This window comes from Cibotium barometz, chromosome 32 (assembly GCF_041138505.1).
Source record: "Cibotium barometz isolate CiBa-2024 chromosome 32, ASM4113850v1, whole genome shotgun sequence".
Lineage (NCBI taxonomy): Eukaryota > Viridiplantae > Streptophyta > Polypodiopsida > Cyatheales > Cibotiaceae > Cibotium > Cibotium barometz.
In genome coordinates, this window is record NC_141077.1 from 48,015,647 (window position 1) to 48,028,535 (window position 12,889).

The following is a 12,889-nucleotide window of genomic DNA, read 5'->3' on the forward strand; positions in this document are numbered from 1 at the left end:
TGCCACTGAGGTAGTACACCCAATTTCTTCCCTCTTAATTTGTAATTTTTTGAAGTCAACTCATTCTTCTATCTACTTTGTAGACCGCAAGAGAAATGGACTGAATCGCAAGCCGAAAGGGTGGAGCACGAAAGGAGGTGGAGGGGAAAGATGCTGCGCTATGGCACTACATCCCGAGCTTCAATGCCGAGATGCTTCGCGTGATTCACAACGACTTTTCAAATGACGCGCAAGCTGAATTTTTGAAGTGCAGAGCCCTAAGCGCCATCCTGTCTGAAGCCCCTATAGCCCAAAATGCCCATAAATGTATTCTTGTAAATAGGGAAGCAGCTATCTATAGCTTTGGTGATAAAAGTGCGGGATCTTTCCTAAGATTTTGTGGCCTTAGCCTTGGACAAGGCATCACTGATGCCAAAGAGATAGCCGAACGCATTGGTGACAAACCATCGGTAAAGACTCTCACCCACGAGGCTTTCACCAAGCTCATCAAGCGAGTTGGCTAGATCCAATGTACTCATTTGCCTTTTGTGAAAATCAAACAATTAATGACATCAAGATGTTTGTCGAGCTGATTTTAAGTTTTATCTTCTTGATGTGTTTATATGTTGTTGTTGTGTCGTGTCATGATGTTTCAATCAATTTTTGTGAACGCTCGTCTGCCACCACCCGTTCGACTTTGGCTCGTCTCGACGGTCCGATTTCTCCTGCGTATGGCCCCAAAAGGGTAGATCAAATGTGCGGGGTGCGCCGAGGCCGACCGGGGGGGGGGGGGGGGGGGGGGCGGTGGTCGTGCCATGGAACTTGTGTGCCACGGAGCGAATTTAGCCTGTTTGACCAGGCGCGACCACCGCCCCCCCCCGGTCGGGCCCGGCGCACCCCGCACATCTGATCTACGCGCCGAGGCCGACCGGGGGGGGGGGGGGGGGGGCGGTGGTCACACCGTGGAACTTGTGTGCCACGGAGCGAATTTAGCCTGTTTGACCCGGCGCACCCCGCACATCTGATCTACGCGCCGAGGCCGACCGGGGGGGGGGGGGGGGGGGCGGTGATCGCACCGTGGAACTTGTGTGCCACGGAGCGAATTTAGCCTGTTTGACCAGGTCGCACCGTGGAACTTGTGTGCCACGGAGCGAATTTAGCCTGTTTGACCCTGGTCAAACAGGCTAAATTCGCTCCGTGGCACACAAGTTCCACGGTGCGACCACCGCCCCCCCCCCCCGGTCGGTCTCGGCGCGTAGATCAGATGTGCGGGGTGCGCCGAGCCCGACCGGGGGGGGCGGTGGTCGCGCCGTGGAACTTGTGTGCCATGGAGCGAATTTAGCCTGTTTGACCTGGGGAACTTGTGTGCCATGGAGCGAATTTAGCCTGTTTGACCTGGTCAAACAGGCTAAATTCGCTCCATGGCACACAAGTTCCCCAGGTCAAACAGGCTAAATTCGCTCCATGGCACACAAGTTCCACGGCGCGACCACCCAGGTCAAACAGGCTAAATTCGCTCCATGGCACACAAGTTCCCCAGGTCAAACAGGCTAAATTCGCTCCATGGCACACAAGTTCCACGGCGCGACCACCGGCCCCCCCCGTCGGGCCCGGCACACCCCGCACATCTGATCTACCCTTTTGGGGCCATACGCAGGAGAAATCGGCCCGTCGAGTCGAGCCAAAGTCGAACGGGTGGTGGTGGCAGACGAGCGTTCACATGAGGTCGAATGTACGTAGCGACAACAATTACATGCAAAAGACTACAATTACCTTGACAAGACGATAATCACTTGCAATAGAAAACAACTTTTTTAAAAATAGACATGGTTTTTCATTAATCAAATTGAGATTACAAAACACGGATTTGTTGCATTACAAAGGCTTCTCCTATCTAGTGAAAGAGAGCGTCGTCTCCACAGATACGCCTAGCTAGATGAAGATCAGATGGCTTCAGAGTGACACGTTTTGCATGCACCATGCACAAAACCGCGTCTTGGAAAAGCGAAACCAAAATATCCTCGACACCTTGTTGCAGAGCGCCTAGTGCCGCCGCTTGCACACGATTGACATCCCAACGCTGGTCGAGGATAATCTCTTTGATGAGATGTGCAAAAGGTGCCTTTGGAATAATTGGTGTGCAGCTCTTCTGATATTTGCGAATTTCTCTAAGGGCAACTGTCCCTGGTCTCCACCTTTGCTTCTTCTGCGTTGTTGGGGGCGGTGGTGCTTGTGCGTGGCGAGTCCAAGCTGGCGTGTCATTTTTGAACTTTTGTCGCTGCTCTTAGAAGTTATCGGAAGGGGGTTCTCTGCGTTTAGGAATGGTTTTCCCCTTCTTAGCCTTTGCAGGTGTTGGAGTTTTCTTTGCCTTTGCAGATGGAGTCTTCTGAGCTGCTCTCTGCTCTGCCTCCTTCCTTACTCGCTCCTCTTCATCTTTCCTTTCTTTTTCCTCACGAAGCCTCCGTGCGTTTGCTGCCCTGGCTTCTCGTTCAAGCTTCTGTCTCTTATTTTCTACTTCCTCAGCTGAGAGTTTTCTCTTTCCTTTACCAAGTGCACGAGCCAAGACTCTGTCTAACATTGCATTGAGAATCCTACTACTCGGCAGGTGCTCCCTTTCTACTCTGTCTTCATTTCTCCTCTTTGTATATTCTGCTCGAAGACCTTGTATAGCCGCTTCCAAAATTGTGTCATCTTCGTATCCGGCCATTCGCAGGTCAGCAACAAATCCGCGAGCTTGTCTGTTAAGCCAATCCTCCTCCGCAGCAAAGAATGCTAATCTTCTCTCGTTGCTTGCGGTGGCCTGAGCTTCTTCTGCAGCCTTCTTATCTGCCTCCGCCTTCCTAACTGCCTTGTCTTCTTCCGCCTTCTTGGCAGCCTCATCCTCCTGTGCTTTCTTTGCTGCCTCATCCTCCTCCTGTGTTGTTCTGACGGTCTCTTCGGCTTCTTTTCTTGCTCTCTTAACTGCCTCCATGTCCTTTGCTTCTTTTTGTAATCTCTCCGCTTCTTGGCGTTCTTGGGCTTCTTGGCCCTCTCGCTCAAGCCTCACATGCTCAGCTTCCAGATCCATTTGGGCTTGTGGGTAAATGTTTGGGATTTCAATTCTATGTGCCACCGGTAAGGGCCCAAGGTCTTTGAAAATGTCATCCTACGTATTGGAGGGAGGATGATTTGGGGGCTCCATGTGCATGAGATATTAGTGCACGAGCGAGAGAGAGAGAGAGAGAGAGAGAGAGAGAGAGAGAGCGCGAGAGAGTCAAGGGGAGAGGAAGAGAGAGAGAGAGCTCACAAGTCAAGACTTTTAAAAATGACAATAAAACTCACTTTGATATTTATAGGGGGCCAAAATTACAAAAAAGTCAATTTACAATGAACGCGCCAAAAAGTGGCGAACAAGAATTATTGGGTGGGTAACCACACGTGGCCATTTCTTAGTCGACTATTGTGCCATTGCCTCGCTCTTTCACGTGCCATTGATGCATTGCACCCTTCTCTTTCGCCTTGCACCTACCACCTTCATGATTTTGCGCCTCAAAGACAAATTTTCGGCTCGCTTTTGGGCCTTTCTCCCAGTAAGTGCACGGTAAAACCAATTGAACATTTCCTGAAACACATTGCTGTGAACCTTGCCCCCACTGCCATGACCTGTGTTCTTAAAATAGGCCGCCTTGGCTTGGTAATGTGATCGTTCCATGCCTTGGTTGCTCCAGAGTGCAAGAGACCCATATTCATCTAGAAAGAAGGAACTTTGCGCATAGAGAATATGCATGTAGTGTGTTATATGAGTTTCCCCCCAAGCATCAATCATTTCTTCTGTGAATCTGTCAATCGAAGTCTTGAATGTAGCTATCTCTGCTTCATCAAGATACGGGCGCTCAAGAAGCCTCATCATCTCATCACAAGCTTCCCACACATGTGCACGCTTCAATCCTAGTGTCGCCTCATTGCCTCGATAGGTTGTTACATCACAAATCTGCTTCCATAATTCAAAATGTGTATGGCTTTGAGCCTCACCATAGTTTGAGAGCAGGTGTCTTGCTTTTGCACCACCCATACATATCTTATTAGGGTTATCTTGGGTACTTGATGGGTTTTTGTGATCCTTAGAGAGGGTGACAGCACCTGCGTGAAGCCCCACGGATGATAAAACAACTTCAAGCTCTTGGATGCACTGTTCTCGCCGTGACTCTGGCTCCATGTTCCAAGCATAATTGATAAGGAGCATCAACAATTTGTCCAGAATTCTAAGTCTTGCGTGCAAGGTACACACATGTACTCGCGACGACAGTGGAATTGAAAGAATAGGGTTCCAAGTAGCATCCTCCTCTGCGCGAGATGGTGCATTGCTTTGATTGCAGCTCATAATTCCATTGAGCCAGACAGGCATACCCTTCCTTTTTTGTAATTGATTTGATCCCTTTGCACTTGCCTGCTTACAACCTTTCACCTTGGTTGCTTGTTTGGCCTTCCCCACTGCGACACTTGGCATCCTTGGATGACAACAAAAGATGCATGGAAATAAAGTGTTAGCACCGCTTTTAGTTCCCAACATGCATTTGAGGGTCTTGAGATCACCACCAAGGTGCCACTCTATTTCAAAGTCACCAGTGCCAGGCACATGCAAGACTTCACCATTTGATTGCCTGTGTATCACTCCTTGAATACCTGTACGGGTGAAGTACCACCTCAGACTGTCATGGTCCTCGTGCGGAAGGGTCCATGCCGCCTGCCACCATATGTTCTTCTCAGACTGCACTCCAAAGTAATCTTGCTTGCATCGCTTTGTGTGTAAGTTATTCTCCGCATCACCTGTTTCATCTTTGCCGTCTAAGCTCTTTCGCTTCAATGCCCTGCTCATGAGTGTCAGACTTGTACGTTCCACCCTTTGGCCCTTTACAACCTGACATTCATCCAATTTGAGGACAAATATAGCCTTTCCATCCGTCTCCTCTAATGTCATATCATAAAACCGAATCATAGCTCGTTGAAGCGCCTCCACCTCGACGTAAACATTGTTAAACTTGTTGTAAGCAAAATCTTTTGAATTTGACATTGGCATGCTACCATCCACCCATCTGTAGCCGCCTAGCAAGTCAGCAATATTGTTGTTTGCTGACTTCCTTGCCATAACTATACTGTATGGTGTTGGAAGTATAGATCGTGTCATTCCTTTGCTTCGTAGACATGCTGTGATGCAAGTATACAAAGCCCTGTATCCCTTATCACTGATACCTGCTGTGTCACACACAGTGAGCATGTCAACGGGACTGACAATCTACTCGAATTCCTTGAGAAAATACTTTTGAATCCTGTCACGCAACGCACCATTTACTGGATTGGTTATCATATTGATTACTTTCTGCTCTGGAATAATGTGCTCAAGGATAGACTCCTCAGTATTGGAACAACCTAATATTGCTTTAGCACATTCCCTGGACATCACATAGTTCAGAGTCAATGACATAACTATATGGAAAAGGAATGTAATGCTAGTTTTGAAGCTGTGATTACCTTGTTTGACGCACACGTCGCTTGCGAGCCCCCCCATCTTTGGAAAGAAGACTCAGAGGCTTGCGCTTTCGCTGCCTTGCATTATATCCCACGGGGAGGTGAGTGAAATGATCGACATGTCGGCGAAGGTTCCAAGTTGAGTTTCGAAGACGGAGATAGTTCTCTATAGCTCAATCCTTGCTTTCCACACCTTCATCAAGCTTCATCTTCTGCTCTGCATCCTCCTTCTCTAGATCCTTGACTCGAGCCAGCATATGTTCCTTTGTGGCCATGAAAGTTGACGCACATTCTTCCTTTTCTGCCTTGCATAATTTTAGAAGCTTCCTGAGGTGATTTTGATTTGAGAGTTCCTGCAAGTACAAAGAATAGAGCCTCTGACAGTACCCTAAGAAACCATTATAACCATCACCCAAGAAGCGTACGACCTGTGTGATATTACGAAAAGGGGGAGGTGCACCAGTCTGTGGATCAAGGGGATAAATGCTTCCATCAGTCCAAAGATCAATGGTTTTTGCACCTTGAAGTCGTAGCACCTCAGCAGGAATAAATCCCTTCGTTCGATTACTTCGCATTGTGGCATACTCCTCATCTAAGTCCACGTGCAAGTGAAACTTTGATTGCTTGTTGGTGATGTCCCGTAGAGCCATTGTACCTAGCAAATGGAGATGGAGGAGATGATGGATACAGAGGTGGAAATGTGGATGGTGATGGAGATGATGGAGATGGAGGATGGAGGTGGAGGATGGAAATGTGGATGGTGATGGAGGAGATGAAGATGGAGATGGTGATGGAGTGGAGGTGGAGAAGATGCAGATGGATACAGAGATGGAATGGAGGCCTTGAGGAGATAGATATGGAGAGCTTGCTAGTGATGGAGATGGAGAGCTTCAGCTTGCAAGGATGTGTAGATCTGTACCTTCACAGGAGGGGATGGTGAGCTCTTCCATGAGAGCTGGTGGAGGAGATGCAGATGGATACAGAGATGTAAATGGAGGCCTTGAGGAGATAGATATGGAGAGTTGCTAGTGATGGAGATGAAGAGCTTCAGCTTGCAAGGATGTGTAGATCTATACCTTCACAAGAGGGGATGGTGAGCTCTTCCATGAGAGCTGGTGGAGAGGATGATAGATATGGAGAGCTTGCTAGTGATGGAGATGGAGAGCTTCAGCTTGCAAGGATGTGTAGATCTATACCTTCACAAGAGGGGATGGTGAGCTCTTCCATGAGAGCTGGTGGAGAGGATGATGGAGTAGGAGGTCCAGATCTGCAGGCCATGGCCCCTAGAGAGAGAAAAAGAAGCCCTTACCCAAGTAAAACACCCTAAACGCGTTTTAGAGAGAGAGTGTAGAGAGAGAGTGGGATCTGCAACACCTCCAAAAAGGGAGGGAATAAAGTGACGAAAATTTTCAAACATTCTTTGTGAAAGGTACTTCACTGCAAGACAAAAAGGCAGTTAGGTCCATATTCCTTCCCAAGGACAGAAGATCTAATGATTAGATCACCTTTTGGCCTATTTTCTTTTTTGTAGAAAAGGAAAAATGCATTTTCAGGCCTAGGCCACTAGCTTGGTCAAAGCTTGATTAGCATTTTAAGCATTTCACTAAGTGTCCAAATAAAAGGGCCCAAGAAGACCCCAAACAAGTCCTAATGCACTTGAGATTATAGACCTTGTATTTGACTTCTCGGCAATAGACATGTGTCTCCCCAAACAAAAAAGATATATGTTGAAAGAGGAATGGTAGAAAGGCTTTTGTGATGTGCATCTACTTGACTTGCCTCAGGTATGCAATCTATCCTTGAATGTGCTCTCAGTTACCTCTGAAATCCTGTCAAACACTATGCTAAGGTGGCATTGTGTTTTACTTTTCACTTTGCAAAGCTCATATAGCTTTCTTACCCACTTTTTTCTCCCATTTAAGTACTTAAGTACTTTTTGGAGTTCTTTTAAGTATGCATGGAAAGTCTCAAGTACACTTAGGAGCTCTCAAGTACTTTTTAGAGTCTTTACAAGTACTCTCACCACACACTTCCAAGAACTTTCTAGAGTGCTCTTAGTCTAAAGGACTTCTATATACTTCCTGAAGTCCTACCTAGTACCCCTAAGAACCCTCAATCAATGTCTAAAGTCCTTCTAAGTACTCTCAAGCACTCCCAACCACTATCTAGAGTACTCATAGACACTTTTTGGACTACTTTGGGAGTGGTCTCAACCACCCCCAAAAAGCACTTTTTGGACTACTTTTGGGAGTGGTCTCAACCACTCCCAAAAAGCACTTTTTGGAGTGCTATCAAATGCATCCTGGAATTCTTTCTAGCGGTCTCAAGCACTCCAAAGCACTTTGTGAAGTACTCTTAGGTATTTTCTAAAGTACTCCCAATTACTCTCAGGTACTCACAAGTACACTTAGATACTTTCTAAAGAACTTCCAAGTACTCTTAGGTACTTTCTAAACTATTTCCATGTACTCTCAAGAACTCCCAACAAGCACTTTCTGGAGTACTCTTAGGGACTTTCTAAAGTACTTTCAAGTATTTTTAGGTTCTTTCTAGAGTACTTACAAATACTCTTAGGTACTTTCTAAAGTACTTCCAAGTATTCTCAAAAACTCCCAAGCACTTTTTGGAGTACTCTTAGGTACTTTTTGGAGTACTCTTAGGTACTTTTTGGAGTACTTTCAAAAGGTCTCAAGCCCAGACTCCTGAACGCAGTGACAACTACATCTGTGACAGTGATATGGAAGAACGGACCCGGGAGATAAAGGATAACTTCCTCAAGTTTGAGCTATGGAACACAGCGCCAGTATGGTCAAGGACCTTCTGGTGCGTTGGGCTGGCCAAGGTGCCCACCATCATCAGCAATCTGGACGCATTCTATATCCCTCGGGTCTAGTAGCTTCAATCTTCAACTCCCCCCATCTATTCATTATCATTGTCGAGAGGTGGGTTGGGGTTCTTCGGGTTGGGGGCTAGGTTGGGAAGGGATTGCGCTTTTAAGCCATGCTGCCCAGAAAGGCATCCATCCTCCCCCAGGCGCGGGGTTCGAGTAGGTTGGCTGCGATGATGTTGATGGCGAGGATCTAGAGGTAGTAAAAGCCCTGGCGGATGGTTTGGGTGAGGTTGGCCTAGAGTCGGATCGTTTCGCACTGTAGGTCTGTGATCTGTGTTCACGAGAGGCGGAGTCGAGTTCAGCGTGGAGGGTGACATGTGTCACTAGTGCTTATCTTTGTAGGACATCTTTATGGCAACCATCAGATCATGCAGTTCATCGTAGTTCTTCTGGAGAGCCGCGACATGATCCTTCAGGAGGGCCATGGCCAAATCTTTTTTGGATGTGGTTCCCCTAGAGTAGGGCACCATGGCCATTTGCAGGTTCTCCATGTCGATCTGGTGCCTCTGAGTTCGGCTCTACTAGGTCTTGGATCGGCTTCTTGCCCAAGAGTTTGGCGTTCTACGCTTTACATCGGGTGAGCTCTTGTTCCAGCTGGTCCATCTTGATGACATGGGTGGCGGAGGTTGATGCTTTCAGGGCGGGGGCTGGGTCAAAACGGTCGGAGCACTTGGAGTGGCGGAGTGGAGTGGGGAGGGCATGCGGCTCGGCGCGCCGAATTGCGTGTCACCTTCATCATCCAAGTCAGCATCTTCTCTTGGCTAGATGGCCGGTTGCTTGCATTGGCCGGTGAGGATCAGGTGGAGCTTGTCCATGAACTAGTTACTAGTCCCAAAGACGGCTCAGCTCATCTTGAAGTGAGTCGGAGAGATCGGCCAAGACACCAATGTCGATCTGGATGGTATCGAGGGATGGGTTGGTATGGGGCTTGAGCTGGGCGTCAAGGAAAGCGATTTGAGTTTTCTCTTTGAGGGTTTGGGCTTTGAGGGAGTCGAGGAAACCAATGAACTGGGTGGCGGCTCGAGATTAGGTTTCTTTGGCCACAGTAAGCTCCTGCTAGGCATCCCGCCATCTGCTCACAGAGGGCGTTATTCTCCTGCTGTTAGAGGCGATTGACAATATCTTGCAGGCGGAGCGTCTAGGCTTTTGCTTGATGGGTGTCGAACGGATCTTCTCCTTGGAAGCACTGGGCGAGGTACTCGCCGGTACTGTCGAGCTGTGGGGACGTCAATGGGTGTAGCTATTGGCTTGATGGACCCGCAGTGTTGGAGGCTACCACGGACTGTGCCAAGGCGAATAGGACGGGCGGAGGTTCCTCGGGCGGCAGAGTAGAGGGCAGTTCCAACAGGACACGCTACTTCTTTTCTTTGGAGGCCAACACCAGCTTCTGCTTGAATGGGATGCCATGGTGGTGGAACAGGTACGTCCCATCTCAATGTTGAGGCTGGCAGTGTGCTCTAAGCTAACCACTTTGACAGGGATGGGCACCGATTGGTCCTCTGGCTGGGTTGCTGGAGTGTTTTGCACTTCCGGAGGTGCAGTCTCGCAGGCAGTGGCAGTACTTCAACTTCGGCGCAGACGGGGACAGGTTCTGCACAGGCTTTACACCGAACGGGAACATCAGTGTGAGCAGTTGGCCCATCTTCATGTGCGTCTTGCTCTTCTAAAGGCGGTTGGCTTCTTTTTGCAATTTGGCGAGGGAGAGAGTTGCCCAACTGATGTCTTCTCCCTTCTCAGCCTTGCGGATCCAATCCATGGCTGTTGAGATATGATGCGTCTTGTTCTGCAGCCAGATGGTTTCCAAGAACATTCTATAACACAAAATGGAGGTGGGGTTCTTGTGATTGCCCAGCTTGTGCTCACCGCTCACGCGGTCGCCAAAGTGTCTCACCATTTAATCATTCTTGGCTGGGGCAACTTCTGTGAGGCCAACGAGGGGCAGCTTCAGGCGTGTAGCCACCAAGGCTTCCGTGATCATGGTTTCATTGCTGCATAGGGTGATTGTCGTGCCGGCTCGCAGGCTGCCGCACTAGGTCTTCAGCATCAAGGTGCACAAATGTTGTATGCCCCACGAGATGTTGAGGAAATCTGCCAGGCAGGTGATGCCTAGCCATTGCTGCACTTTGGTGCTCTCAGTGACGATACTATTGAACAGCTCGAAGGTCACCATGGCTGCAAGCAAAGCAGGCGGTGCACAAGAGAGAAGAGAGAAGAAGGTTGCAAGCAACGCAAAGGTTTGCACAGGCTAGGGTTGGCGTTGTGGGCGAGGAGGGCAGAATAGCTAGTACGACGAGGAATGTCGTGATACCCGAGCCCATCTACATCGAGAGGTGGCCCTAGGATCCACCACTCACCAGCACGCGCAAGTGATCTTCCGACGTCTCATACGGAGGAAGAAGAGAGCCTACCTAGCCATGCTTGAGCAGGAGCTATACCAGCTATTTCTTGGGAGGGACTATAAGGAGGCCTAGAGGATCTTCCAAGATCATCACCTGCCAACTCCGATTACTTCACCCGAGACCTACGACACCTATGCCACCTCTCTCTACCATGCCCCCGAGCAACTGTCTCTCCCCCATCCACCCGAACCTTATCCCCCACACTCTTCCTTCTTTCACCTAAGCATGGTGAGAGATGCTATTTACAGGATGCAGACTGGGAGAGCACAAGATCATGATGGACTCCTCACCAAGCATTTCTCTCATGCTAGGGACACGCTAGCCCCTTTGCTGCTTCACATGTTTAACAAGGCTCTATGTGAGGGCTTCCCTGCCAATTGGTCATCGAATACTATTGTACCTATCTTGAAAGCACGTGACCCCATAGACCCCAGCGACTACAGGAATATCATGATTGGTCACACCTTGGCCAAGATTTCGATTTTGGAGCATGAGCTTAGTAGATGGTCCGAAGAGCAGAGACTCAGAGCACCGGGGCAGGCAAGCTTCAAGGAGGGCACTCCACACTAGATCATATCTTTACACTACGGGGGAGCATTGAGGAGGGGAGAGCTCACGGGCATCCTATAGGCTAATGCTTTGTGGATTTCCACAAAGCTTTTGATACCGTCCCACAGGCCAGACTGATGAGAAGACTGCAAGATATGGGAGTGCCAACAGAGATGCTTTGGGGGATCATTATATACTCTGAGTCAGTCACAAGCAGAGTACGGGCTCCACGAGGTGACTCAAAGATCATACACAGCACTATCCGGGTGAAGCAGTGCTGCCCCTTGTCTCCTACTCTATTTGGTCTATCTATACATTGACGAGATCTCAGATTACATAGACAGACAGGGAGGACCAAGAGCACATTTAGCAAGAGTCTTGATATCGATCCTCTTGTAAGCAGCTGATATTTCTCTTATTTCTGATTCACCAGAGGGGTTGCAAAGGCATTTGGATGCGAGCTTTTTGCGAGGACTGGGACCTCACTGTGAACCTTGGAAAGACCAAGGTCATGATATTTAACACCTCCCCACAACGGATGGGTAGATCTGCAGTACAATTTACATACAATGGAGAGCCTATGGAGTATGTTACCTCATATGTATACCTTGGGATCACTTTTTGTGGACCTAAGTTTAGATTGATGAGGGGATATGCAACCCTTGGCTCGCTAGAGAGGCAATGCTCACAGATACAATTTCAGGAGCCGAGGACGAAGCTTTGGCTATTTGATACTCTAGTTACACCTACACTACTGTATGGTGCCCCCATCTGGGGTCCCAGCTTATACCACAGGAGGAGACAAAGGAGAGCCGACCGAGACAGATACAGAGGAGGTATATAATGGGTGGAAGCCGATGGAGAGGCCCCTAGTGGCGATGATCATGCGCATGATTAGGAGTAAGCCGTCAGTGCCACATGAGATTGTGCGGGCAGAGATGGGGGCTGCACCGATAGTGACAGAGGCTCTATTCCAAACAGTGACATACTGGCACAGACTATGGGAGATAGATACCCCCGACTAGCCCTGGAGTCCTCGAGATGGCATGCACGGCATGCAGATGGAGGCCATTACAGCATAGAGGCCCCGTCATTTGCTCTCAACTGCACATAGCGGAATAGGGTTATCAGGAAGAACATTGTCAGACTGGATACTTAGAGGACATGGAGTTCACCTAGTGTCCATTGGGGACGAAGATAGCCTTCTACAGAGATCACCTCCTATGCCTGACAGAGGATGGTTTCATCATCCGCCCACGCTACATGGACACACACCTATCTTTTGGGGTGAGATGTGTGATCAACCAAAGCCGCACCTCGTCCCATCGACTGAGAGTGGAGACTGCTAGATATGGGCCGAGGGCGATCGCACCAGAGGACAGGATATGCCATCTTTGTCACACACAGCGCGAGACAGAGGATCATTACATATGTCGATGCCCTATATACTATGAGATGGGGGGAGATTCCACTACCTCTTCCAAGCTGGGTTCGGACCACTTTCCAGGATCATGGACTTCCCAAATCAGAGATTTTCTTCTAGAGCTCCGCGGACACGAGGAGTCCT